General features: G+C 27.1%; 1 protein-coding gene across 1 annotated transcript in view; it reads left to right on the top strand.

Moving 5' to 3' along the window:
• Positions 1 to 12,318, top strand: part of LOC142331572 (calcium uptake protein 1 homolog, mitochondrial-like) — a 622,753-nt gene that overhangs the window by 343,832 nt on the left and 266,603 nt on the right. The window contains exon 4 of the mRNA XM_075377570.1: positions 9,743 to 9,850. The gene's annotated coding sequence lies outside the window, so the exon portion shown is untranslated. The remainder of the gene's footprint in view (positions 1 to 9,742; positions 9,851 to 12,318) is intronic.

Here is a 12,318-nt window from a genome sequence, read left to right as displayed (position 1 = left end):
GGAATGGTTGAGAATGTACAAGACGACTACACTCATACATATCATCCTCATTCATCCTCTGAAGAATTATCTAAACGGTAGTTACCGGAGGCTAAACAGGAAAAAGTAAAAAGGTTACAATAACAAGAGATAAATATTAAAAATAAAAAAAACACTTCTGCCAAAAAAAATATTCCTCTTTAAAGAGCGTGCACATAACAATTTTGTATATAGTATAATTTTTTAAATTTATTTATAAATGTATATACACATTTAAATAGCCATGACAATCCCGGTAATGTAAGAATTCCAACGCGGGATCGTACATTTAAATCAGCCGTTGAGCTGCTATGGTGAAACAAACATGCAAACATACATACACCCGAAATACATTACACTCATTTTTGGGCAATCGTGTAAAATGAAAAAATTAAAATTTTATACTGGACTTCATTAAAATTTTATTTTTAAATATTCGACAAGTCATTATATACTTTCTACGATATATTTACTCTTATCTTCAAATCTAACGTTACAAAAAGGCGATTGTTTTATACATTTTTTAATTACTATAAAAGAAGCAAAATTTCTTGCCAAAAAATAAGCGCACATAAATAAACTCAACTGAAAAGGAATTTTAAAGCAGATCACTTGTTGAGTTGTTGCCGAATTCTCAAAGTATTCGAATAAAGTTTAATATTAATTTCTTCCTCCAATGATAAAATTGAAAATTATTTTTTTCCTTTCCATCTTTTTTATAATTGTACTTTTTTACCTATTTTTATAAAAAATAATAATGCATTTATTTTGATTTATTAATTAAAGACTAACCGCATTAAAGACTAACTGCATTTATATATTAAAGATGAATTTTGTAGCATACGAAAAATGTCAAGCCAAACCCAAAATTCAAACTCAGAACATTTGGATAACAGCCAATGTTATTTTTTGTCCGCGGGTAGGCCTTTAAATACTACTTTATTTTGCGAAGTTTCTTTCTTTTTCTCCAGAAATTCATCATTCATTCGGACTGTTCAGCTGCTTTTTCTTAGTTGATTCTTCTTTGTTATTTTTTTCATTTTACCTACAGGAACCTTAATTCAAATATATTGTTTCTGTATTCTTTTCGACAGTCATTTTCTGTAACGTTGAACTTTTTAATGTCTTCTTTCATCTGTTTAACATAGCTACCTTGACCTTTATGATTCCAGAGTTGAATGAAAATCGGTTTGTTTAGTCCTGAATTTTATTATTGAAAAAAGTTAATAAGATATACAGTTTAATTATTAAAAACGTAGTAGTAATAAGGAAAAATATTAGTAAAAATACAACTGTGTTCCAAGGTAAACTAAGTTAAAAACAACACAATTATAATATATTTTTTTTTAAATACGTGCATAAATAATTACTAATTAAAAGATTAGGAATTTTTACTAAACTTTTAAGATAAATGTTGAAGATTATTTTCACAATCTAAAAAGAAAAACTAATTCCAAAATTTTTAGTCGATAAATTTGTATAGAAAAATCTAATACCAGTCGTATTTATTTGTGTGCGAGTTCTTCCTCTCTAATCTTTTAAAAAAATTGAAAAATATTTCAACCCATATAATTCCACGTTTATACAAAATTAAGAAAAATTAATTTCAAGTCGATAGTTTGAGGATGTTGGGAATAAAATAAATATATTTATAAAAGTCAAATTTTTTAAGGAAGAAAATGTTATAATTTTGATTGATTCATATAATAATACTGAAATCTCAGAATATTTAATTCAGATTTCTTGATTCTGGGCATGTATTATTCCTTGTTGATTCAACGTGTCCACCTGTTTGTTAAACCTGTAGATTGAACCCCAGGATACGTTGAAAATTTTTATAATACAGAATCCGTTTTAAAAAATGGTCAATACTATTTATGATGAATAAAAACGAAACAAATAATACAAGTTTATCTTTATTCAAAATTTAGCATAACTCAAAATCTACCATTCTACCATTTAGCTTTTACTTGTTTTTGCACCACTGGCCAAAAAGGAGTGTAATGTATTTAGGGTGTATGCATTTATGTGTGTTCCACCGTAGCAGCTGAACGGCTGAACCGATTTAGATATATGATCCCCACATTGGAATCCTTAAGTTACCGTGAGTATAGTAGGCTATATATACCTGTAAATAAATTTTTTAAATTTGAAAAAAATGATTATACACATACAAAATTGTCACCCGCACGCTTTTTAATAATCCTACATTAGTAATTATCCTATATTTAAGACCAGTGTTTGCTAGCATAATATTTTTGACAGTCGTGTTTTTTTAATTTTTAATATTTATCTCTTGTTTCAATCGTTTAATAGAACGATTTACATTCTGCCTGTTGAAACTACGAAATTAAACTTTTACGGTTATAAGACATAATTTCTTGAGATAATGAAATTAAGAGGCCAATATACTCGTGCACAAAATGTCAAGGATATATTTTATATACTACATAAAAACATTTTTAAGATCAAAAATTTCAAACATTTAGAGAAAAAACCGGACTGAAGATTTTTTCTGATTTTATCGGTAGTAGTTTTATTCCTCACAGAAAACCAGTGTACTATATGTAATTCAAGATTTTTTGAGCTTTTTATTAAAAAAATTTAAAAAAAACATTTGAAAGCGCATTTATTTTTTCACCAGTTGTTAATTACTCGGTTGTAAAAGAATATATTAAAGAGAAACCTATGATGTAAAAAATGATACATCGAAATAAGTATATTTTTTGACCGAGGGAATCATGCATGTAACATTGAGATCCGGCGAAAAACGGCTTACAAAATTATATCTCAGCTGGCTTTGTATGTAGAATAGGGGAGCATTAGATTCAAAATATGAACATACCGGGGCAAACTTTTCCTGTCGATCAGACTAGATGGAAATGGTTCCTAATCATGCCTCAGTTAACATAATAAAAGTCGACAGCCTCACTATTATTCTGACACTTCTTTACAAACAAAATAAAATCTAAGAACTATTTTTTTCCCACTATTTTGACTGTAGGTCGTTAATTATTGATTTTACAGAAAAAAATAATCATTATAAAAAATTTAGAGTAAAAAATTCTACGCAAAAAGGTCTACGGACACATTAGGATCAAAACATAAATAAAGGAGCAAGCGCAATATACAGTAGCTCTCTTTAAACTGTCTATACGGAGAGGTATGATGTAGCCGGCGGCATCGTTTCAATACGCGCGCGCGATAAACAAATATTTATAGCTTTTGATCTACCATAGATAATGCAGAAAATCACAATTTGATCAATAAATAATACCTACAGTAATAACTTTTGGTAAATTTAAAAGAATTTACTATCTTTAGGCATAACATATTAAAGTATAATGTTGTCAGGTCGAAATATTTTCCCATTTGTTTATCAAAGACCTGCAAATAAAACCCAAAGGCAAAAAATCGAAAAAACTATGCGAATATATTCTTAAAGTGATTAATTATGAATGTAATAAGTTTGGTAGTAAAATATATTGGTGTTTTTAAAAGCGTTTATTTAACTAGCTTTAGGAATAATCAAATCTTGCAGCTGCACTGGTATATCTTTTAATCTATCGTATGAAAATCAATGAAATTTGCTACACGTGTGTAACTTCGATGACAATACAGCACTACGGTATCGGAATCTGATATGATCCACCCTCACCAACCACCCCCCCCCCCCACCGTACACTACCGCTACGCTAAATTCATGCATTTAGTTTTAAATGTTAATTTTTCATGAACTATCGTCTGAAAATGATTGAAATTTGGTACACGTATGTAACTTCGATGTGTAAAAATAAATATTTTTACTTTTTTAAAAGCTTTTATTTTTAGTCTTAAAAAAATATACAAAAATATATTTGATTACATATAAAAAATTATTTTTTTAAAAAAGCTTTTATTTAACTAATATTAATATTAGCATTAATAAAAAAGGAAACAAATTAGAAAAACCCTCTTAACAAGTAAAAAAATAAGAATTAAATCAAATTGAGAATTTTAAACAAAAAAATATAATATATTAACAAATATAAAAATGCACTGAAAAGTAAAAATAAATTATATAAATATGTAATAAATAACCAATAAATAAATGTAATAATTATTAAATTTAAAAATTAAAAGTAATGAAAATATTTAGTTAAATAAAAGCGTGGCGCAGTTTTTATAACAATGTTTTCGAATAAGTATTTATAGACATTTTCTGTACTTTAAAATAAATATTTTGTTTAATGAGGTTGTTTGGTATATGTATATACTTTATTTCTGTAATAAAATAACTTAAGTTTTAATTCTGTGACGGTTCAAGTTTGCACCGAGATGACCTTTAAGGGTTAATAAGATTAAAAATAAAAATTAAATTTAGAAATCTTGCAAGTTATTATATTTTGACGGTAATCTGAAAAATTATAAATTATTATCATTATTATAATTGTAATTGTAATTATGAATTCGTTAAATAAAAATTCATAATTAATTAAAATTAAACTTTTAGCGGAAAGAATGCGTTCAATTTGGCTTAGATTACAAGCAGAATTCGAAGATGAACTTCAACTATGTGAGAACACATAATAAAGAAAGCGAGTGGATGCATTTTCCCAGATTGTTACTTGTAGTCTCAACTGGAGAGGTTCCAGCAGACCTTTCCGCCTCTTCGCGTCGTTATTGAAAATGAAAATGAAGATTAATTGTTGTAAAAATAAATGTGTTGTTTTAAATAAATTATAAAAACTGCGCCACGCTTTTATTTAACTAAATATTTTCATTAATTTTAATTTTAAAATTGAATAATTTTTGCATTTATTTATTTTTTATTTGTTCGTTATTTATTAGAAAATTTATTTTTTACTTTTCAGTTCATTTTTATATTTGTTAATATATTTTATTTTTTGATTTAATTCTTATTTTTTTATTTTTTTGAGGGTTTTTCTAATTTGTTTCCTTTTTTTTGTTAATGTTAATATTAGTTAAATAAAACTTTTTTAAAAAATAATTTTTTATATGTAATCAAATATATTTTTGTAATTTTTTTTGTTGTATATTTTTAAATATTAATAATTTTAAAATCATTATGTTTCAAAAAACGTATTTTGGGACATTCAGTAATACAAAAAAAAACCTGTCATAACTTATTAAACTTTTACGAAATTAAATTCCGTTATTAAAATAGAGTTAAGGAAAAATATTGACTTTTAGTTGGCAATATCAGTTTTATGTAAATTAAAATTTTTGACTGAGTTATGTGCGCGTAATGTTTGTAAACTGCCTCAGAGCGCGCCAAACAGTGAAAATAGCAATATAAATAAATGTTTGAAAACGTTAATAAAAACAGATTTTTATGTTAAACTTCGTAAAGTAATCCAGAAATATGTACTTTATCGAGTGTTACCCATCGATTTCATTATTTTTCAAAATTTTCAAAAAAATTATTTGTTTCATATAAAAAATGAGTTGTTTTTTTCATTTTTATGTAACTCATCATTCTCACATTTATTCATGGCCTTATGAAATGTTTCTAGAAGTGTTTTGTGTAAAAGTTTTCATTCTGCAACTTTACTTTGAAAAGGTTTATGGTAAATTCATTATTTAACTATTTACTATGAAAAACAGGAATACTACACGTTTACATCGATGTAGAATAGCCCATTTTACTAGATCTTGCCCGATATCTCAAAATTGATAATGGGGCGGAATAGTAGTGAGGCCCTCGACTATGTTAATTGACGTATGCTTAGGGACCTTTTTCACCTGGTCTGATAGGCAAGAAAATTTTGCGTCTATATTAATATTTTGAATCTAATGTTCCTACTCTAATATGTGACCTCTATTTCCCTGAATATCTTAAAAAGGGGTTCACGTAAAATTTTTAAAATATGTATGATTTCCTACATAGAAAATTATTTCTATTTTTTTTTATCAAATTCATCTAGGATTTGGTGATACAGTGATAGGAAATATCACATCATGATAAAAATTTCTTAAGATTCAGATTTTTTCTTACGATTTAATTTTTTTATAAACTCGTAATTATCGAAAATATGCAAAATAACTTCTTTTTTTTTTTTTAAAAAAAACCATCCTTTCTCAAAACATGCCAATGAATGGTTTTTTATACAAATTTTGTAGTTAATTTTTATTTTAGAATTTATTTTTAAAATGTTAAACTCTTATTTTGATAATTATTCTAAAACTATTGTGGAAAGTAAGGAATTTCAGTTACAGTATACATCTTCAAAAAATCGTGGATACCGGTGTTCTTTGGTGGTTTTACATTCATACACAACATCCTCTGAAATAATACCTTACGGTGGTTCCGAAGGCTAAAAAGAAAAGTATGCATATTCGAACTATATTTGAACTTTTAATTAGATGACTAATTTATGAGAGGATTTTTTCTCGTTTAAAAACTGTTCACAAATATTACTCGTATTAAAAACAGAAAAGGAAAGAAACTTGCTATCCATTTCACCAATGTATTTTTTTTTTTTTTAATTTAATGATACTAAACATTGAAGAAATGGTGAAATACATAGGAAGTTTCATAGTTCTAGTAAAAAGCTGGAAAATTTATTTATTATCAGTTTCTTCGTTTTTAACACATGTAATATGCGAGAACAGTTTTGTAAACTTAAAAAAAATTCAAATAATGTTTTTTTTAATAATTAAGTATTTCTGTTTAATATATTTTAGGGTAAAGCCGAAAACTTTGTGGGAATGGTTGTTTTTTTCGTAAAAAACTGCTACTTTTGAAAAAAGTTAGTTTATATCTAGATAAAATCTAATAGGATAGTCGAATGAAACACTGGTAATTTATTTAGTTATTTGTAATAAATAAATACTACTCCACCTGTAATAAATAAATGTTCACTAGTGATTTATAATGAATATCTATGTTACCGTATAATCGAAATACCCGATCTATATGCGTAGGGAAATGTTTTAATACGAGTCTATGGAGAAAGTCATATAGACCGAAGTTATCCGAGCTGATATTAATTTATATCTTTATTTATTTTTTATACTTGTATATAATCAGTTCTACATGTTTAAAGAATTTATTACATAAATATTAACAGTTATAAATCTACTGCAATTAAATATTTTCATCACGAGCTATTTAAATGTGTATTCAGTATATTTGTAAGTGTTGATAGTTGAATTTCAATGTGTACTTAGTAATGCTATCATGGTTCACGGATGAGCGTTAAAGATGCCAACACATTTTACTAACAGTCGGCATTCGTTTTTCTTGCTCTTCTTATTTTACTACCCTTACAAGGCTGTACGCAACACAACTGAGATTACTTGTGTTCAAACATTTTCTAAATGCAAGTACTACTACATGTATTTAATATAATATATAAAATATATCTAAATAAAATAAACAACAACACGCAATCCCTACCATGTCATTTTATAAACCTAGGTGCGACTTGTGTAGCCATCTTAGAGGCTATCTATCTTTCATTTAGCGTGTACCAACTTATTTAACTTGGCAATAGTTAATAATAGTTATTACTTATGCACAGTTAATACCTAATAAACAATAATAAAATACGTTATCATATTAATTCATACCTTCCGGTCTTTTTTACTTCAGTTTCTTCCTCTTAGTTTCTGTATTTCTATAGTAATATCTAATACATTTTAAGATACATCATTTATTTTAATTTAATTATATACACTCGTAACATTATTATTTATTATGTTTATCTAATTATATATTTTAATATCTAACTAAAATTTTTTAACCTAATTTTAAAATATTACCTTAATTTTTTTGGCCTAATAAAATAATTTTATTTACTACTACATTTATTTTATACTTTCCGTATGATACTTAATTAATAGATAAAATTCTAATTCCGCTTTCTAATTCAAAGTAATCGAATACAGGAATAATATATTTATTAAATAATTTTCTTAGTTTTCTATTAAATATGTATGTTTTTATATTAATTTATAGATTAAATAAAATTATTTTATGTGTCATTTTTATTATTTTTTTGTAATGAAAAGTTTTGTTATTATTTTTGTTCTTTTTTTCATTAATAGTCCTTTTTTGTGATGTAGCTATTAATATAATAATCCATGTAGTACTCCAATAAAATAATACAATGTAAAAAAAAAGGTAATTTTTAATGGTTAATGCTAGAAAAAAAAAAAAATTATATATGCCAAACATCATAACTTTTCACTCGTTTATTTTGTTTCCTGAAACAAGTCAAAGTGAAAAAATTAAAGTATTGAACATCAGAAAAATTGGCCACAGCCGAATATTATTTAGAAATTGGTAGTAGAGTTCATTTATTACAAACAAATTTTTTTAATATATACTTCTACAAAAAAAATAATGGATTTTTATTTCATTTATTATTATTATTATTACAATTATACAATATAATTGCAGGAAATTATTACTAGGATATCAAAAATGACTAGGGTATCTAACTATATATAAATATATATACATATTTATTTTTTTTTATACAGATTGATTCAAGAAGATTGTAATAAACTTTCAGGACATGGTTCTACTGGTGAAAATAAAGAAGAATTTTCATATAAATACAGGTTCGAAAATGCTTCGTTCTAGTGTCTGTTAGTGAAAAATTTTGCCCCTTCTGTAAAATTAAGCCTGACTGTTATTCTTGGTAACCTAATTAATTGGTAAATTTAGTGTTTTTATTTGAAATCTGACCTGAAAAAGCAGGTTCCTGAACTGTATTTTTAATAGTTTCGGTAAATTTGGGATAGAAGACAAGATTGGGATAAAAAACGCATTATTTTATGTATGGCTAAAAATAATTTGTTGTTATATGGTAAATAAATAGAGAAAGATTTTACAACAAAATTTGTAGAGAATTTAATTCTGAGTAAAATGGTATGAATGAAGTTCACAAAAAAAAACAAACGTAAGAATTTTGAAGTTTATTAAAAACCAAATATTCAAAATATCCCATATTTTAAGAAGGTATTAAACAAAACCATATTTCAATATTACAAATCAAAGATTTTAATATTTTTGAAAAATAAACAACCATAATTAAAAAAACAGATGTTTACAATTAAATAAAAAACACCTCAATAAAACAATTAATTAGATATTTTTAAAACCAATTAAAAATTAATTTTATCTAAATTTGTTTGAAATAATTGATTTCATAAGTTAGTAACACTAACAGCTGATTCCAGCAATTATGGTTTTTATTGCATTTGAACAGCAATAAACATTTAAATAAAGGACAAACATTTAAATGTTACTCTACATTTTCCAATGAAGAATACGCAGACATCATTTTTGTTTATAGATTCTGAGATGAAAACGCACCTGCTACTTAGCGAAAATATTATCAAAGATTTCCGAATAACAAACTACTCCACGCCACAGAACCTTTGGTTCAATTTTTCGATGATTTTGTACCACTGGATTATTGCCGTTGTCTTTTGAACGGAAGGAAAAAGACATCCTGTCGGGGAAGAAGAATTCATAATTCACCACATTGAATGTAGCCCTTGCGTCAGTACTGGAAGAATTTCATACTACAGCGGTTTAACATAAAGTAACGTAAGGTGAATACTTCAAAAGTTAAACTAAAATTTTTATTCAAAATTTTTTCCTAGAGATCTTCCTTTACTTTTAAATTTGTTTTACTATCTTTTCTGGAATATATTTTATAGATTTTTTTTGGACAATGTTATAAAATAAATTCTATTCTGTTTACAGATAGCCACATTTACTCAAAGTGGAATTTTTAATTCAAAAATCAGTCTCATGTGGAATCATGACAATCTACACGGTACCATCGAAACCGGATACCAACACAAATTTGAGGTAAGTGTTTGGTATGGTATTATGAACTAAAAAATATTGGGACCATTTATTTTCAATCAGATTCTTCTGGTTGTATCTTTGTACTCTTGTATTCTTTTGTACGGTTGTATTCTTTTGGTTACTTCAAATTTTTGTAGAATAATTTGCCAGTTCTATCGGAAGATTTTCCTCTGATAGCGAAAAAGCAGATGATTTTCCATCACGATGAGGTAATTCTACACTTTTCTCTAGCCTTTAGAAAACACTTAAATGCGATTCTTTCTCGGACAAGTACCTCAGACGTGGTGAACCTATCAAGTAGCAAACTTGGCTTATGTCTCCCATCAGCACCTTACACACACTACACGGTTCCTGATTTTATTTCAGTATAAATATTCTGATATAACTCTTCAATATCTTCTTATTTGTAATTGGATGTTGGCTTATATAATTGAAATTTAATCCTACGAAGGTTTAAAGATAAACTGTCAGATAAACCTTCTGATTTCTATAAAAGAAAAAAATTAATTTCATCAATGGTCTCCAAGTTGACGGGTCACCACACCTAATTTCGTTATTATACACATTCACCCGATCCAGACTTCGTTTAAACTTAAAATAATGTAGAAATAAATTCTTAAAATTTTGACCTATTATAATACGAGTAATTTGTTTTAATACCGTATTCTGTATCATAATAATCGGGAAAGTAATAAGATTTGTTAATTAATAATAGGAGGCCATCATTTAATGTTCATTTAATAAAAAAAAATTAATTTCCAAATTTCATTGATAATTTTTTTTTTTATTGTGTTTTCAGTTCCTCTTTCTTTGTTTAACCTTTTAATAAAAACGTACTTTTATGCGCAATTATATTTTATTTATAAAAAAATCATTTCTTAAACTGCGTGTGCAGCCTTTTCTGATTATTCTGTTTTTCAAGATTTCTCAATAATCGTGTGATATCTATTTTTATAACTTGTACAGTTTATCCTTATTATTTCATCGTATTTAATTTTTAATCATGTTTTAGCTTAAGTTGTGAACTGCTATCAAATATTTATGTTTTACTATACTTTTTCCTCCAGATTTCTAAGAATTCACCTTTGTAAAATACAAGAATCATAACTTCGGGAAATCCCATTTCATAATATAATTTTTTTAAAAATAAATAAATAAAATAAACTTAAAAACCCATGTAAAAAAGTAAAAATCAGTACTTTTATAATCTTTTATAAGTATTACCTTTTAAAACTGGCACTAAATTGAGAATAAAATCAATAACATATTAAATCCTTTATCATACCGTGCGTTTGGAAAGTTGCTGTGCACTGGAATTATAGAAGTGTAATGACGAAACATTCTTAATTATTACTTCGTATCTTTATTTTATAGAAATGGGTATTACAATAAGTGGAATAATTTATAAAAGGTGTTGAAAATTACCTCCTCCAAAATCAATATAACACTGCAGTCGTTTCCATTTGTTTTTAAGCACTTTAACCAGTAGATGTACTGGAATGTCTCATACGTATGCCATTATTGCGGTTTTTAGTTCGTTAATCGTGCGTGGTCTGTTGCGATACATTGCTTGTCTTACTGCTCTCCATAGAAAGTAATCTGAGGGAGTCAAATTGGGCGATCGTGCATGCCAAAAACCCCTCAAAATGATTCATTTACCATTTCGTAAAAAACTCATTGACCTGTCAGTTGTGTGCCCCTGTGGCGCCGTCTTATTGGAACTAACCGTGATTGATTTTTCACTTCTGTTAATCGACTACTGGAATTTTGTTAAAACAGCACAATAACGATTAATATTAGCTGTATTTTTTTTAAATATTGGATCCACAAGGCGCGTTCTACTCGTACCGACTCAGACTCCAATTTTCGCTTCGTGAAAAGATTGTTCATGTAATTCACGGGGATTGGTTGTCGATCGCAGTCGTGTATTTTGTGAATCAATATACCATCCTAGATGAAATCAAACTTTATCTGTAAAAAATGTAATGTCAAGGATATGTTCGGAATTTTGTTTCACAAAACGTTTAAAGCTTTAGACCATTGACAGTAATTTAGTCTTTTGGCATAATCTGTTAGTTTCAGTTCTTGAACGCACAATATTTTGTGGGGAAAAAATTTCAATTCTTTTCTTACAGTTTTATGTGCGATAGTAAGTCCGATATCTTGTTGCTATGCTAACTTACGCACAGACTTTGATGGACTTTCAGCCATAGGATCCGAATTATCAAGTTGCTTCAGTTCGTTTAGTTTATGTGGTCTTCCACTTCGATCAGCGTCTTCAGCAGAGCCTGTTGCCTGAAATTTTTCGATAAGAGTTCGAACTGCATTGCAGTGAGGAAGAGGAGCTTTTCGAAACTTTTCAGAAAACTTGTGTTTCAGTAAATCAATATTCTTGTCACCTTCACGAAAGACGTCTTCAACGAGTAAAATGCGTTCCTCCACCGAAAACCCCGTTTAGTTTCTCACAA

Source organism: Lycorma delicatula, chromosome 10, assembly GCF_047948215.1.
Source record: "Lycorma delicatula isolate Av1 chromosome 10, ASM4794821v1, whole genome shotgun sequence".
Taxonomy (NCBI): Eukaryota; Metazoa; Arthropoda; class Insecta; order Hemiptera; family Fulgoridae; genus Lycorma; species Lycorma delicatula.
This window is presented reverse-complemented; position numbering and strand designations above follow the sequence as displayed.